The sequence below is a fragment of the Coregonus lavaretus genome (genome assembly GCF_964263955.1).
Source record: "Coregonus lavaretus genome assembly, chromosome: 36".
In the NCBI taxonomy this organism is placed as follows: Eukaryota; Metazoa; Chordata; class Actinopteri; order Salmoniformes; family Salmonidae; genus Coregonus; species Coregonus lavaretus.
The window spans coordinates 17,469,609-17,487,428 of NC_140023.1; the positions used below are offsets into that span (position 1 = coordinate 17,469,609).

General features: G+C 40.8%; 1 protein-coding gene across 1 annotated transcript in view; it reads left to right on the forward strand.

The window, feature by feature from the left end:
- Nucleotides 1-977: 977 nt before the first annotated feature.
- LOC311110710 (bone morphogenetic protein receptor type-1A-like) overlaps nt 978-17,820 on the forward strand; it is a 73,588-nt gene continuing 56,745 nt past the window's right edge. The window contains exon 1 of the mRNA XM_084153267.1: nt 978-1,231. The gene's annotated coding sequence lies outside the window, so the exon portion shown is untranslated. The remainder of the gene's footprint in view (nt 1,232-17,820) is intronic.

Genomic DNA, 17,820 nt, shown 5'->3' on the forward strand with positions numbered 1-17,820 from the left:
AGAACCCTATTGTCTTTATAAACAAGGTATTTTTATGTGGAACATTGATGTATTTGGAGTGTAAACCCCCATATTTCAAATGTATCACCATGCCTGGCCTGCCATAACACTATGCATCAAAATAGGAAAATGTTTTATGTGTTGCTTTTAGTGAACTGCATCTAACTGCTATCAGAACAGAATTACATGGAGAAAGGATATACCTTGAAGATTTTAACAGTAGTCTGTCACATAGTATATATAATTGTGTGAGATGAATATGTGTGTGTGTATCAATCTTGGGAAGGAAATGGGCTTGATTTCCTCTCTATTGTGAACTTCCTGATTGGACAGTGTTAGAGGGATTGCCTTAATTTATGCATGCTGTGTATTGAATACCATGACCTTAATGTACTGTATATTTTTCAGTAAAGACTACCAATCACAATTATTTTTTGTTTTACAACCACAAGTATGCCTGTGTTACCAGAGTCAATGATGAAAGGCTGCTGGTATCTCTAGGACAGGTTGAATCTTTGAAATTTGTCAATAAACATTTTATTTCACATGTTGAATGTCTTTCACCTTGATTTATTGTTCCACCTCCTTATCTCCCTTATTCATAATCTCCTATCCTCCTCAGCGTTATCCTTTCCACCCTTTACTTCTCAATCTCCTTTATCCATGTTCTTGAATCCCTCATCTCCTCACTCACCCTTTCCACCTTGTTCTCCTTTTTCACTCTCTTTACTTCTCCGGTTTCTAATACCTCGCCAGCCCCTCGCCCCTCCTCCCTCTTCCACGCCACCCCCTCCGACAAAGGTCTCTTACTCTCCAGACTGTTCTATTTGTGAGTAGACGACTGCATGCATGTGTCTAATTTGATGTCAAAGAAATACGAATACAGTAGATCTGTCCATTTACGCCAGGGGGCGTTAGAAGTAATTGGGACATACTTGAATTATCCATAGAAATACTACCACCGCGACTCGCTCCCCCTCAAATGGTTGCGCACTCGCTGCAGTGATTGGAAGGTTTTGGTCTAGAATTATCTCGCATCGCGTAGGACTGGGTATGTGCGCTTGATCAAATGACATATTTAGAGCCTGAATCAGAGAAGGAGAGCAGGGCCGACGTAAAACCGCATTTTTGGAAAATACACCACATTTTGCAACTTCAATACGAAATATAGAGATATAAGGGAGTGCTCGCCCGGAACCAAAAGGATTGGCCAAATCTGCTGGAGAAAAAGGTGAGGTGGAATTAAATCTAGGCTACATCATAAATTAAACCTATGAATTCTGCTCGGACTTTGTCTGTCTTGGAAAAAGTTTGTTTTAGCGTATGAAAAGTTGTATTATAAAAGTTGCTGTAGTTTTATTTTTGTTAGCAGACTATTTTGGCAGTGGTTTGAATGTAGCCACTTGTTTGCCAGAGTTTATGTATGTGAAAACTAGATTGTTGGCTCTAGCTAGCTAACGTTAGCTTGGCCACTTAGCTAGCTATTTACATTTGTTTGGCTAACTAACTCGTTTTTTTAGTAGCGTTTCTTCAACTAGCAAACCTGACACTGAACTTTGATATTTACAGAATTGGTTAGTATATAGTTATCCGGATTATTATTTCTTTATTAGTTTTTTTCAGTTTAAAGTGTTTTATAAATTAATTCACTCGCTACACAATGAAAGTTGTCTGGCTAGTTAGCACAGAGCGGTGCTAGCCAGCAACAATCATTGTACTTAGCGCTTCCGGAGACATTGCAACAATGTGTTAACGTTACAAATTTGACTGAGTAAATGTCATGAGGTTGGAACCATTTGTTTCAAATCAAATTATGATATTACTGAAGTTTTTACCATTTCCGCTGAGGTTGACGAAGTTTAGTTAATATTCAACATTGTTGACAAGTAACGTTAGACAATATCTTTTGAATTTACTAACTTACTTTGAAGCCTAGCTGGTAGGCTAGGCTAACGTTACTAAATGTATTGATTATACATTGCTAACAATAACGTTAGTAGTTCACCGATAAAAACGGTCAATTGGCTCAAAGTAGGCCTATTCGTTGTTCTGTCATTGTGAGTGTGTTTTGTAACAAGTGTTGACCATCCAGAGGACTGGGAAAGGCATAACGTTACCACCTCAAGTACTGATAACAAATAATCACCCAAGTGGGCATTAGTGATGCTTCTTTAAAGGTGTTACACATATATATTTTTTTGCATTTCAGAAAATGTCTGTTGCTAATAGTGGAATGATAGTTTCACACTATTACTTACCCGCCAGTGTTGATTGGCTGTGATATTCGACTATTGATTTATTCTGCTGGAAGGGCATCTGTTGTCAAAATGGGAAAGCTGTTCTGACTTTGAAATTTGAAAATCAAATTATCCTATGTGTAGCACCTTTTTAATAACGAGACTTCACATCAGCTCTCAATTTGCTACCTATAAGCACACACAGTTTGAATAAAGTGGTTTTGGGTAGGCTATCAGGTCAATGGTTGAATTCCCTGTGGACTATCATCATTGCTCATCATAAATTGTTCTATCATCAACGTGATAAAGTCCTCACTGTTGATGGAAAGTATTAATTCAGGTTTTTGGTACCTTGCTAGTTCATTTGTCTGGACGTGAACCTGGTTAGTGATGGTGTGAAAGTATTGGAGGCAGTGAGACACCTTCAAATCTGGCAATACACACACACACTCCAAACACTCATTCACACACTACCTCAGTAGCGAGAGGTCTGTCTCCTCTCTCATGGGGTGTCAGTCGAATCCAAATGGAACATTTTTTGGCCATGCTTTTCTCATCTGTGCAAAGTGAAAAGCTGGTTTTAATTTGAGCCTGGAATGGAATGGCTCTGCATTGTGCTCTCCACCATCCCATGCTGAAGGCAACTCTGGAGTGAAAGGGGTCCGGAACGTAGGGAGGTCAAAAACCAGATGGATGCCTTGACTGTGAAACTGTCTACTTTAAGGGGCCTGGAGGAGAGGCATGGGGTAGGAGAAGTAGATTTATAAAGGGGGAGGAAAAACAAATTACATCTAAAGTCTAACATTATACATATGCCAGACAGCTGTGCATTCCACGGCTTACCCGGGGCTCTCCATTACTGAAATAACACAGGCCAATATTGGGGGAGTGAGACTAGGTGAGGATGATGAAGAAGAGGTAGAGGAAGAATGGCTAATAACCTCATGGTGAGGATTGTTCCAGGTATTCAAATCATAATTAAGCACTTGACAAGAAATGGCAATATTTAGACATAGCTGAATGTCTTCATAGTTCATATAGACCTAAGCCTAGTGTCTCTAGCAATAATTGTGTACACAGTATCTTGATCTGTGGGCTGACAGGGATTATAGCAGGAGTTTAGCCCCGCTCTGGAGCTGAGGGTGATTCATTAGCCAGAGCTCTGTTACTGCCTGGCATCTTGAGTGAACGTAATGGAGTTTAGACAGAAATGAGGATGGGATTCAGTAAATGGTACATAATTCAGATATGATTTATATGCACATGATATACAGATCAGAGGTCTACTCTTTGTCAGGAGCATATAACTAGATTGAAGTGTCTTCTTTTTATAGAATGATTATCACTCATATAATGGGCCATTTGTGTTCGTCTCCCATGCTCCTGCTCCACAGCTGCCATTGCAGTTGAACTTTGAAATGGGCATAGCCTACATGTGGGAAATCAAAATATGCTTATGAATGTACTTTCATTAAATAACCTACATTGTTTCCATGAAGTCCATGCTTAGTATGTGGTGTGTGTGTAGTGATACGACTATTTATTTCCTAGAAATGGTTGTTTCAGTACTGAAGTCTGTAACATAAACCAGAACTTGCCTGCTCTAGCTTGCTCTGAGTGCAGGGAAAGAGAGAAGCAAAACATTATCCTGCTCATATATTTTCTCAATCACTTGAAATCTACAATGCTTGTTTTTCTAACCTCCGTTTATGTTTAAGAGCGTCTTTCCCCCTGCCCTGCTTCTGTTGTCCTGTAACACACTCTCCCCTGTCTCTCTCTCAAAGAGCGTTTCCAATCTCAGAGGCAGAGTGAGGGATCAGATTGCTCTGGGAGTCTCGAAGGCTCTCTGGCGAGGTGGCAGTGGAAAGGTGGTGTAGATGAAGGCGGGGAGGGAGGGGGTAGCGCATGGATCAAGTTTCACATCCCAACGCCTTCCTCTTTCTGCTGCGCCTCCCTCAGTCAACCCCCCTCTCCTTCCCATCACCCCATCCCCTCAGCCTGGAGACAGAGTGGCTGAGCTGGCGGAAGAAAACATGCAATCCTACTCTCTCTCCATACATCCACCTCAGACTCCAGCAGCCTCTCTGGAGCGTAGAGAAGCAGATAAATAAGGACTGTAAATCTAACCCATCACCATTAGAATGTACAAAGAGGGCTGTTTCAGCCAGAGAATGGTGGAGTTTAGGAGTGCTCTAGGCTTGGGCGCTATCCAGATTGTCATACCTTAATACCGACCTTGTGCCATACTGGGATATTCGGTAATACCGACACTGAACACAAGGGGCGCTGTTTTCAAACCCCACTGAGCCTTTGTAATCCGAAGGTTAACAATGCTAACAAGTACATGTAAAATCCCATAGAGAATGCTAACTAAATGCTAACTAACTACTGCATTGCGAACATTCTATACAGTCTCTGACCTAAACTATTTTCAGGACAGACATCCCAGCTCAAAGTTATACAAGTAACTCAAAAATGCTACTCACAGTTTGCTTCATGCACAAAACAAATATTAGACAACAAGGCTCTTGATCCCGGAGGGTATTCTCTGCTGTTTCCGGCAAGCGAAGCTTGATTTTGGAAGAAACATTTTCGGTAAATTTTCCAAATGTCCATAAAACAAAATACGCTAGACAAGGTGAGATCCTTTTGTGTCTGTAAAATGAACAGTGCGAGAAATGTCTGTGGAAATGCTTTTATGCGCAAATATTGATATAATAACCATCATATCGAAGTAAAGTTGGAGTCACTCGATGGCATGTTGTGTTGTCCTTCCACTACGACTTGTTGGGAAAGCATGCAGTTTATTAAACTACAGATGAAATAAGTTATGATGAACTTCACGGGGTGGTGAAAGTGCAAGGTGATGAGCTTGATGCTCCTTTCCAATAAAATCGAGAGTCTTATTCTGGTGATAATCGATGCTTGGCTGCCGTTTGGGGAAAAATAGAAATCTTGCTTTTGTCCATATAAGTTCATGTAGGCTATAAGTGTGCTCTAGCTAGCAGATAGCGCTGTTGGCTAGAGCGCGCGTGCCAATACCAGAGTGGGCACACTCTGGTCCTCTGTAGCTCAATTGGTAGAGCATGGCGCTTGTAACGCCAGAGTAGTGGGTTCGATCCCCGGGACCACCCATACGTAAAAATGTATGCACACATGACTGTAAGTCACTTTGGATAAAAGCGTCTGCTAAATGGCATATTATTATATTATTATATATACTTCTTTTTTTTTGCGAACCATCAGTACAGTTAAATGCAATGGAAACCCATTTAACTTGTATTTCTTTATTAGGTACATGGGAATTTAACCGCAAAATCTATTTTTATGTGCACTACGTCATCACACACAGCCTTTTATCTGCAACAAGTCAGTTAGTGGAAACATCTCTGGTGGGAAAATGTGCGTTTAGTTTTTATGCAGATTTTAGAATATTCGCATGAAAATCTGTCGGCAATTGGATGGAAGCCTAGCTAGTGAAGTAATCCAATTTGTAAAACCATTTTTATTTTTTTGCATTGTATCAACATATCATTTTAGGCGGTATTGTAAAAATCCATACCGGTATACCTTAAACAACGATATCACCCAGCCTTAATTCAACATGTTGCGTGTAAAGGAAAAGCCTATTTGTTTTCCCAATATACACATGGTGTGCAGGAGGCCAGTTATACAGGCTTCAAATGTTTACATCTTCTCTGCACTTGTTGAATAGTGATTGACTTTGAAGGCTTCAGCTGTGCAAACGTTTGTCTTCCATCCATTTCGATTTAAACACCCTTTCATTGACATACAGTGAAGAGGTTAGTGGCGTAGTATAGGTTTGTTCTACACGATTGCTTTAAGGATGACTGTCCTTGATTATGTTTACCATGCAAACTGCAGTTGTCCTTTAATGGTATTGATCTTTCTTTAAATACTCTGAGCCATCTGAGTGAATAATTTAGAAGAGCTCATGCTAATGTGAACAGAGGGAGGGACAGAGATTGTGTGGATGGTAACTTAAATAATTTTTTATCTTTTAATGGATAAAGTGGAAAAGGTCAGGGAGTTTGTTTATGTAGTTTTATTTGGGGAAATCCCGTCCTATTTGTAAACTATGAAAATTTGATTATTTTGGGCAATGTGATTTATAAAAACAAGCATTGTGTGATGGAGTCCGAAATGCTTCTGTGAAAGAATGTGTTTTTAAATGTTGATGGCAACTAAAAGGATAGCATTCCTGGAGAATTAAAATGCTGGAAGATTCAGAAAACCGGGGGGGGGGGGGGTAAACTAATCTTTTTAGTGTCTTGTTGTTTTGTCTTTGTAAAGAACAGTTGATGAACAGTTAATGCCTATGATATGATGCAGTTTATCCTATGTTGCGCTTTCTTTTTCAAACTGTGCCATTATTGTAAATACTGGATTACCCAGATGAAGGAGAGGGGATCAAGCTTATAGTGTTCATCATTCTTTCTCTTGCAGGGTTTGCATTTTCTTTTTGGGTAATCCTTTTGCCTGAGTTGTGCCATTTAACCTTTTGAAGTTAAAATGGCTCCAACCCCATTCCTAACCCCGTCATATAGCAGTCCATTTCCCACCTGCATTAGACCATACTTTTGCAGAATGGCTTTTTGAGTGAGTCTTCCATCCTTTAGAGCAGGGGTGGCCGATGTGGGTACCAACGTGCCTTTCTCTCGTTTCCAGGTTGGGACATCTGTTTTGGGGGAAATCCTATATCCGGTCTAAGGCGAATGGTCTTTTTGCAATAGAAATGGTGCAAACAAAGAGAGAGTCCTGTTGTAGTTTACCTCTGTTAGAATTTGAGAATAAAACGTCTGTTAGGGCTAAAAACAGTAATCGAATAACAGTGTAACTGACGGTTATGAATGAAGGCCGTCGTGAAAATAAAATAACCGTCAAAACCGTTTTTAAATAGGCCTACATTCATTTTAGGATTTGAAAATAAAATATTAACATTATTTTCATGTCGATAAACTATACCTAATAGCGGGACTGTTTACTAATGATTTATAAGTGATTGTTTTGCTAACTTAGTCTTGTCATGTTAGTCATTGCATACCTTAGAGCTATTTATAACTTGTCAGAAATGTCCAGATCAATTAGCCCATGTCAGCTAAAGTCTTTTTTTATTTAGGCTTTTTAGCCCATAGATTTTTATTTTTTTATTTACTCAAATATCACATGAATACACATTAGACATGGCAAAATGTCTAGAATTGCAATACATTTTGTTTTGAAACTGCAAAATTCTCTCCACCAACAAGAGGGGTGGGAACAGTTTGTGTAATGAACAGTGCTTGTGCCCATTGAAATAGACGTGGTGCGTGCGGGATGTTCCCCAGTAAAAAAGTTTGGGTACCCCTGTCCTAGGCTATACAGTGTCGGCCCGCAATGCACTTTTATGAATGTTCATGTGGTAGCCTACCGTTTGTAAAAGGCAATTTACTGTTAATCCCTGTCATTTGGTTACATTAATTTCTGTTAATGCATGTATTAATTAGTAATTTACCGTTCTCGGAGAGGAAACGTTGTTTGCAGAGTTCACAACCTGCTACACTTGTGAGAAACACCTTTTGGATAATTTCATACCATTTACACACTTCATGTGAGCAATGAGCATGTGTCTGGTTTCTCTGTCCTGTTAATGTTGATGGCGCGCGCGCGCCTGAGTACGCATAAGAGTACCTGGCCTGCTTCTCACAAATGTAGGAAAGTGCCCATTTGGGGATTTGGGCGGTATACCGTGTACCGGGGTATTGGGAAATAGCCAGGGGATGGTTTTTCAATACCGTTGAAGTTTTTCTTTTTTTTAAGTAAATGCCTGAAGTCAGCTTGTGCGATACATTAGGAAATGAAGCAGATCGGATTCTTAATTTCACCTGTCACATTATTTTACATTATGAAGCTTACCGCTACACCAAGAAAAGTAACTACACATCAGTCTGATCGCTGTCTGCTGAATTCCCATTTGTGAATTCTCATCCGAGTGGAGAAGTGTAACTGAAGCACAAAATTAGGCTAATGCCGAGCAGAAATTACAATAAGAAGCATTTAAGATCTGCAAGATATTTCTTATGCGTTTTAGCTTTCTGCTGTGTTTGAGAAGTCAAAGCCCTTAGGATGAGTTATCTCTACAGCTGCCACTGCTGTCTTGATTTCCTTGCATTTTTTTCTCATTTGTTCTCGGCCCATCTGCTCCTCCCCCTCTTCTTCAAGCAGAGCAGGCTGGCCTGTTGCCCTAGCGACTCCAGACTCCACACAGACACAGCGTGTACACATGCTGCTCCAGAGCCAGTACTGTTCTTCCTTCAGACAAGCATGCGTCAAAACTTTGTTAGTTTGCACAATGTCGCTCGTTCACATTTGCTTGTAAATGTCCAAACTCACCAAAATGTGTAACTTTATGAGCTGCATTGCCTGTTTTTGCTATTTGTTTATTTTAGTTTGCGTTCATTAGCATGTTTAGCTAGCAGCCTCCATGAACATTTGCTATTATTTCTGCTAATTTTGTTAGCATTATGATAATAGACATCCAACTGGCTTTTTGTGGGGGGGTTTGGCACCCCCTTGTGTACTAAGCCAGTAATACGGTAAATCCCGGTATTAGAGAACCCTAGTCAATTCATAATTTTATAGCCTACTTTTGGAAAACCTAAGGTAGACCTAGGTTTTTAAATATTTTTTTAAGGAAAGGATAAATATTTGCTCTTGTCTGACATGCGCTGGTGGCTTTGATTGACGGGTGCTTTTACAGGGTGTGCATGTGGGAGTTCGCTGATTCTCTCGCTATAGGCCTAATTGTCCATTCAGAAAGTATGAGGATCTATTGTCATTCTCAATGGATGTAAAAACAGACTTCGTTTACTAGCTGTTTGAGGTGAAGAAAAAAATGTTTTGGAACCCTTTCCCAGATCTGTGCCTCGACACAATCCTGTCTCGGAGCTCTACGGACAATTCCTTCGACCTCATGGCTTGGTTTTTGCTCTCACATGCGCTGTCAACTGTGGGACCTTACATATACAGGTGTGTGCCTTTCCAAATCATGTCCAATCAAATTAATTTACCACAGGTGGACTCCAATCAAGTTGTTGAAACATCTCAAGGATGATCAATGGATACAGGATGGACCTGAGCTCAATTTCGAGTCTCATAGCAAAAGGTCTGAATACTTATGTAAATAAGGTGTTTTTGATTTTTTTATTAATGTGCTAAAATTTCAAAACCGGTTTTCGTTTTGTCATTATAGGGTATTGTGTGTAGATTGATGAGGAAAAAATTGAATTTAATCAATTTTAGAATAAGGCTGTAACGTAACAAAATGTGGAAAAAGTCAAGGGGTCTGAATACTTTCCGAAGGCACTGTATATTGAATGCATTAACAGAAATTACCGTAACCAAATAAACATTGTAGATTAGGAATTAACGGTAATACTGGTGTGCCATCCCTGCTGCCTCCGCAATAGATTAGTCCACTCAGACAGGCGTGAATCAGACCGGTGTCTCGTGCCATAACATTTGTATTTTTTATTTTAGACTGCTCGACTAAAAAACAACAGCCTATCGACCGAACAATCGACCAGTCAACTAAATAGGGTCTACCCTAGATCCAACTATGTTGGTAATGCTTGTCGTGTCTGACTACTGCTTGTCCATGTGCTAGCTAACAGCAACAAACCCAGACGAGCTAAATGTGAAAGCATCCAGCAAAGATCAGCTTCTCATTAGCTAGCTAACGTTAGCTATATTATAGCTATAAAGCAGTGTTTAAGGTTTAATGTTTTGAAATAACATTATATATTTATTTGATACGTTATATATACATAGTCTCGGCAAGCTCTTTAGCAGCAAGCGTTTTTAGCTATAATATTTAGCTACCTAGCTAGCTAGGTTTGCAAATGTTAGCCTAGCTAACTAGCATCAAGTGTAGGCGATTTAAAAATAAATGTCCGTAAAAACAGTTCTTGCTTAGTTTAGAAGAAAGACCTGACGTTTATTTTTTACCGGATAATTACTTTTGATGCACCCATAGCAAAGATTTTAATAACTAGCTCCTTGTTCTATCTGTACCCGTAGTGTACAGCAGCTGCCAATACTACAGCGGAAAAACCGGAACCAGTAATTCCCCTCCCCCGCGAGAGATAGGCCTACTGCCAAGTCAAATATTTTGATTAGTTGAATCAGTGTTACTGCTTGGCTGGAACAAAAGCATCCACCCACACCAGCCCTTTGTAGATGAGTGACCACCCCATGCTTGTGTACAGCCGGGAGAGGGTGGCCTCTTTGTTTGTTCATATTGATGTTTCTTTGTTCTACCCCTCTTTGAGAAAGGTTAAATGCACACAAGTCTTTTAATTGCTATTTTATGAACCACTGCAGTACATAGCCTAGGCCCTTGTTTATAAGATTTAGGCTGGCAAGTGTTTAAAATGGATGAACACATGAAAAACATGGCTGAGTAAGTTTTACTATAGGCCTGCATTTTCACAGCTTCATTTTCAAATTACAGCCGGCTGTCATTTGTTTCTCAGTTTTACCTGTTTCTCTGTATACTGTCTGCTGTGTGCCATCCATTAATATGTGCCATACTATTCATCAAGTAGCAGCCTAGTCTAAATATCAACTGGTATGCTCACAACTATGACAATAATTTAATGTTGGGAGCATCATTGAGATAAGTGCAGGGGTATCCTTTTTGCATAAATTAAATGTTCTTCCCCTGAGCAATAGTGGATGGTAGGCTACATGCAGTGGGAAGACGACTCCAACCCACAAGACTCATCTCCACTCCAATCAGAATATCTGTCTTAAAATATGACACATGAATTTGGATAGAAAAACTGATAAAGGAGCAAGAAAGATAAGGGAATGTAGGCTAGTTCAAAACGCTTAGCAGATTTCTTTGTATATGACAGTAAAACATTCTTATGTTGGCACCTTAAATTCCTGCACATTTTCTCATAATGATATTTCAACGCTGTCTGCTCAGGCAAATATGCCGAACTGCTAAACTTGGAACCAATCAGAACTCCGGCAGGGCTAGTTCAAACTGCAGTAGGATGGTTCTCCTCACAGGTGAGTGAATCAGCCCATGCTTGGTGAATAGCACTTGGTTGATCTCTGGGAGCAGGACACAGGAGAGCTGAATAAATCATTTGAGACAAAAGTGAGAGACAATAATTAATACAATAAATCATACCAGCAAATGAATGTAGTTTGTGAGCTAGAAAAGGAACATCCTGACAGTCTGAGGCACGGTGCTCTTCAATCACCGTACTCCAACTATTGACAGGGATAATGTGCCATTTCTTATTTGTCAGTGTGGATTAAATTAGTGGGTCCTGCCTTGATTACTTGGGATAAACTGCTAGCTAAAACATTCCTTGTGCCGGAATGACATGCTAGCTAGTGATAAAGCTATCTGCTCCAGCTAGCTAGCAACAGATCTACTTGTTGTAACTAACTAGCAAGCTAGCTACATTACTAAGGTTGTTGTGTTATAAGTTGGGAGTCATTTTACTGCTTGCGTTGATGGTATCATGCTTATATAACTAAATAGTTTGATTACAAAGAAGAAAAAAATACTTTACCTGATAGCAGTTTGTCAGACGGAGATCTCTCTCACCAGCTGTCCACTACCTTAGATATGAATAACGTGATTGGCAGAGGTAGTACCATGGATAGTACACACGTTTTGATTGGTTTACTGTTTAGTACTCGGAAATGTGTTCAGAAGAAATAAATATACACAATATGTAAAAATCAGCTCCATCCTCGACAGAGATCAATCATCTTGAAAACTAAAGCAGATAGCTTGCTACGGCCCACCACCTAACTGGGCAAATGTATTACTAAAAGCCAAACAGCACATGTAAGATGTAGGTTAGGGCTTCATGAAAAAGTAGCTAGTTGACAGGAGGCAGTTTGTTCCTGTAAGGAGGCATTCGACAGTGACTAAGATGAGAGTTGCTGAGAGAGAAGGGGAAAATCTGGCGTAGGCCTGTGTAAGGGTCGCACAAGGCCCATACACATTCCCACACAGAGCGGGCCCTGTGAACGGACTGGAGCCTCTCTCTCTCCCCCTCTATGGTCTTTAATTTCAATTAGCTATGGCTGATCGTTCACTTTGATGGCATTAGTCACTCCTCCAAGCCTCGACACATTTCCCTCTGCTCTCGTGCCACTCTGTTGGTTTTGCTAAAGCTGACGGAATTAACTTCAGCGATGGAATCTCCAAATGCTTGACTTCCACTTCCCTTTTCAAGCCTCTGTCACATACACAAGCGCACACATATCAGCCCAATAATGTTTCTTTATTTTTTTTATTTTATTTTTTTATTTGTTTGTTGACTTTTGCTTTTTCAGTGCCGTTGTGGGATGCGGTGTTCTCTCGTGGCTGACATAGTTCTGTTCCATTGTGTAATAACGGACGAAAGACTGGTTACACAACTATCCTGTCAGACAGTAAAGTTGAACACCTCACTGACACCTGGTGCTGTGAGGAATTTGCATACAACGTTACAAAGCACTTGATGTTTTTCCCTTTTCACAACAGATAAGTCTGTCCATCAACCTTCAGTCTGTTTTACAGATCACAATATGCGATATGCTAACTCTACAACTTAAAACATGAGCCCATATGTCTGACAGCTTTTAAACTTGAGGAGTAGAACTACAAGATGTCTAGTACTTTCGTTCTCTATTTCTATCTGCATTGTTGCTTTTACTCAAAATATCTCCCTGGAGCCATGCCCCTGCACTGTGACAGCTCGCAACCTCAAGATATTCCTGCATGCTCTCAGGACTTTATAAATAGCCAGCGCAGTTAGTTACCAATCATCGGCTGCACCCTTGAGTGACCTTGGCCTGGTGAGGAGACACTCAGAGTCCAGAGGCGCTATTGTAAACAGATGAGCACAGCTGATCTCCCTCTGCTGCCTTTCACTCTCCTGAACGTGCTCACTGTGTGTTCATGTATTTAATTCTTCGATTTGTTTTGTATTTGCTCATACTAACCACTCTAGCACTTTCAACTGGCTATTTTCTTGTAATTTGGCCTAAAAATAGTTCGTGCATGGAATGCCTACTGCAGTTATGTCCTTTACAAGGGTGCTTTTGACTTGGCTATAAGGCCCTCAAATGCCTTTACACCAGCAGAACAGAGTTTCCCACTTGCAAGAATTAAGATTTCTATTTGATGTAGTGCATTTATTTTCCCTACAAAAGAGTTTGTCGCTGACTGTCCGGCCTGAATGTAAACTCACTTTGATGTCCCTGGCTAATAAATAGTCCATGTGCCACGAGGGTTGGTCGGGCTCACTTGGGCTGACGATGTCTCATAGTGATTTTCTTGAAGGTCTATGTTAGGGATGATTGGGTTAACTTATAACCCGCAGTCCCTGCGGTTAGGTCTGCGGAGCGGGTGAGTTTAGGGTCATGAAATATTGTGGGGTTGAATAAAGCAAGAACAATAACTTTAAAAATCCATGAAGATTTCATTCTTGTGCAATTTATAACTATAGGCTATATTGAGGTTTTGTCTTTCATTATTTTAGGCTTTCTGGCATTCGTGCGTAAGCTTTAGGGCCTAACTGTTCATGCACCAAATAGCCTACACGCCAATCGCCAAATGCTTTTGGAAACGGGCAGAAAGGTTAACGTTGATCCACGGAGGCAAGAAGGACAATGTCTGAGTTTAATTCAATAAGAGAGAGGCTACGAAATGGAGTGTTGAAGATAAAGAGAAGGTAGGGCCAGAAAATATTATTTGGGAAAGTGGTGAAAGAGGATGATAGTAGTGCTGGCTATGTTATGTGTGATGATTGTGAGGTGCTATACAAATTCGACAGTCACAAGACGGGGACTTCAAATAGGCCTATGGAACATCAAGGGAACTGTAGCCTACTGTTTAGATGGGTTAAATGGAAACTGAAATCACAGCTTTCGATTTCCTTACAATCTGTCAAACTGATGTGAGGTGGAAATTTGGCACAGAAAATCGTTTTTTAAAATCATTATTATTATTTTTTTTTACCTCTATGGTACATATCAGAATTACCTGTAAAAATTGCTTAAAAAGGAAACCCCAATATATTTTAACCTTTGTTTGACAAGTGGTTGTGAAAGGTAATTAAATTACCTTTTCAAATGATATATAATCTAACCAACTTCGAATGCACTAGCTACAACTATTGTTTAAAAAAATAGCACATTGTGCCATTGACATTTAATGTTGGAAGCTTAGCCATAGAATTCCATTGGGGCAGCTATGTTTTAGGATTTTAACTTTGGAGATGGAAGCACCACATTTGACACACACAGCTAGAACAGGGTTATAAAAAAAGTTTAGATACAAGGCCATCACAGGATTCACGTATTATCCCAGAGTTTTCCAAACTCTGTCAGGACCCTAAGGGGTACAAATGTTAGTTTTTTGCACTAGCACTACACAGCTGATTCAACTAATCATCAAGCCTTGGGGTCCCGAGGACTGAGTTTGGGAAACGCTGTATTAACCCCACAGAAGCCTTTAACCAATATGGCTGCCAAACCACTCAATGGACAGACAGCTTTTTGGGCACATTCTTACCACAATTCTGGCACATTTGGTTGTGTATTCTACATCACTATGAACATTTTAAGATATTATTGGAATTAAATGCGATTCAATTAGACCTTATTGAGTTGTTTGGCAGGCATATTGGAAAAAGGCTTCAGTGGGGTTAATACGTGAATCCTGTGATGGCCCTGTATCTACAAATCTTTTTAAAACCCTGTTCTAGCTGTGTGTGTCAAATGTGGTGCCTTTATCACCAAAGTTACAATCCAAAAACTGCCCCACTACATGGAATTCTATGGCTAAGCTTCCAACATTCTAACATCAATGGCACAATATGGGCTATTTTTAAACAATAGTTGTAGCTGGTGCTTTCAAAGTTGGTTATATTATATATCATTTCAAAGGTCGTTTCATGAAAATGTATGCACTCACTTAACTGTAAGTCGCTCTGGATAAGTCGCTCTGGATAAGAGCGTCTGCTAAATGACTAAAATGTAAAATGACCTTTTTCAGATCCACTTGTCAAACAAAGGTTAAAATGTATCGGGTTTTCCTTTTTTAAGCAATTTATACAGATAGTTCTCATACTTTTGGTCATGTAGTGAATGTGGACACCTGCTCCTCAAACATCTCATTCCAAAATCATGGGCATTAATATGGAGTTGGTCCCCCTCTTTGCTGCTATAACAGCCTCCACTCTTCTGGGAAGGCTTTCCCCTAGATGTTGGAACATTGCTGCAGGAACTTGCTTCCATTCAGCCACGAGCGTTAGTGAGATCGGGCACTGATGTTGGGCGATTTAGGCCTGGCTCGCAGTCGGCGTTCCAATTCATCCCAAAGGTGTTCGATGGGGTTGAGGTCAGGGCTCTGTGCAGGCCCTTCAAGTTCTTCCACACTGATCTCGACAAAACGTTTCTGTATGGACCTCGCTTTGTGCATGGGGGCATTCTCATGTTGAAACAGGAAAGGGCCTTCCCCAAACTGTTGCCACAACGTTGGATGTACAGAATTGTCTGGAATGTCATTGTATGCTGTAGCGTTAAGATTTCCCTTCACTGGAACTAAGGGGCCTAGACCGAACCATGAAAAACTGCCCCAGACCATTATGCCTCCTCCACCAAACTTTACAGTTGGAACTATGCATTGGGGCAGGTAGCGTTCTCCTGGCATCCGCCAAACCCAGACTCGTCCGTCGCACTGCCAGATGGTTGAGTGTGATTCATCACTCCAGAGAACGCGTTTCTACTGCTCCAGAGTCCAATGGCGGCGAGCTTTACACCACTCCAGTTGACACTTGGCATTGCGCATGGTGATCTTAGGCTTGTGTGCGGCTGCTCGGCCATGGAAACCCATTTCATGAAGCTCCCGACGAACAGTTCCTGTGCTGACGTTGCTTCCAGAGGCAGTTAGGAACTCTGTAGTGAGTGTTGCAACCGTGAATAGACCATTTTTATGCGCTTCAGCACTCGGCGGTCCCGAGCTTGTGTGACCTACCACTTCACGGCTGAGCCATTTTTGCTCCTAGAAGTTTCCACTTCACAATAACAACACTTACAGTTGAGCGGGGCAGCTCTAGCAGGGCAGAAATTTGACGAACTGACTTGTTGGAAAGGTGGCATCCTATGACGGTGACACGTTGAAAGTCACGGAGCTCTTCAGTAAGGCCATTCAATTGCCAATGTTTGTCTATGGAGATTGCATGGTTGTGTGCTCATTTTACACACCTGTCTCCAATGAGTGTGTCTGAAATAACCAAATCCACTAATTTGAAGGGTTGTCCACATACTTTTGTATATATAGCTTATGTACCGTAGAGGTCAAAGGTCAAGGTTCTGTTGACTCAAACATCCCAAGAATGTGTCTGATAGCTGTGAATCTAAGCTTTCCAATGATATATTATTGAAGGGTATCCCTATGGGATGGATGGAGGGATGGATGAAAGAAAGTAACACAGAGAACGCTACCATTGATGCACTGCTATCACATATTTTACAACTCTAGGGACAGAGCTTCAAGAAAATCACAGACCTTGTCGCCTCAAGAGAGCCCGACGGCCCAAATGTAGGGGTCTGGCTCATGGACTAAAAGGCCCTTTGAGTCTCAAGGAGCTCTCCCATGTGGAAGAATAGCCCCTGTGTTGGTGTTGAGAGCAGTGCCTGGCTGTCAGGCTGCTGGGCCACATCCAGATCATGCTGCTCCACTTATCTCCCAGCCACAGCAAGGGCTTTTGGCCCGCAGTTGCCCACTCAGAGGAGGCTTTATGGGGACACCATGGACGACCTCCTCTCCTACTCCCTGGAATAGCACATCCCTCAGGTCTAAAATCAGATGTCTGTGTGTCCCAATGTGCTGTTGGGATATCTTTGCTGAAACGTCTGAGACTGTGAGCTAGATGAAGATTCGGGAAGTGACTGACACTCTTTGCCCCTAGTATGTTTTCAGGCTGATGTAGGCAAGGCCGAAAGCTGTTTTGAAAGGCTAAATCTAAAGATCCACTATGCAGAAATCGTTCCGCCATTTCCTGGTTGCTAAAATTCTAATAGTTCGCCTAATTTCAGTTGTGACAACAAGCAAGTACAGTGTAGAGAATCATTGTACGATCTAAACCGCTGTGAAATATATTTTCCATAACCAAAAATATTGTATTTTCAGCTGTTTGAAGCTGGTGTACAAAACCAAAAGTAAAAGATGCAAAAACGAAATGTAAGAACGGCAGGCATAGAAATAGTGCCCAGAACGGCTCTACCGCTTCTTAGACTGGCTTTCAATGAGGATGACCTCTATAATGCAGATTGCTATGAATTTTGTTGGGTCGCCTCAAAATTACATATTGCAGCTTTAAATAAAATTAGGCCTAATTTTGTGCGATCCCAATTATCAACATTTTAATTCCACATGAAATTTGCTATTTTTGTTATTTACTGACTCATTTGTGTGATTAGTCAAGTCAATGAATGCGTCGCCAACATTAATTTGCCAGACACAGAAATCACACTTTGATAAGCCTTCTATCTAAGACCT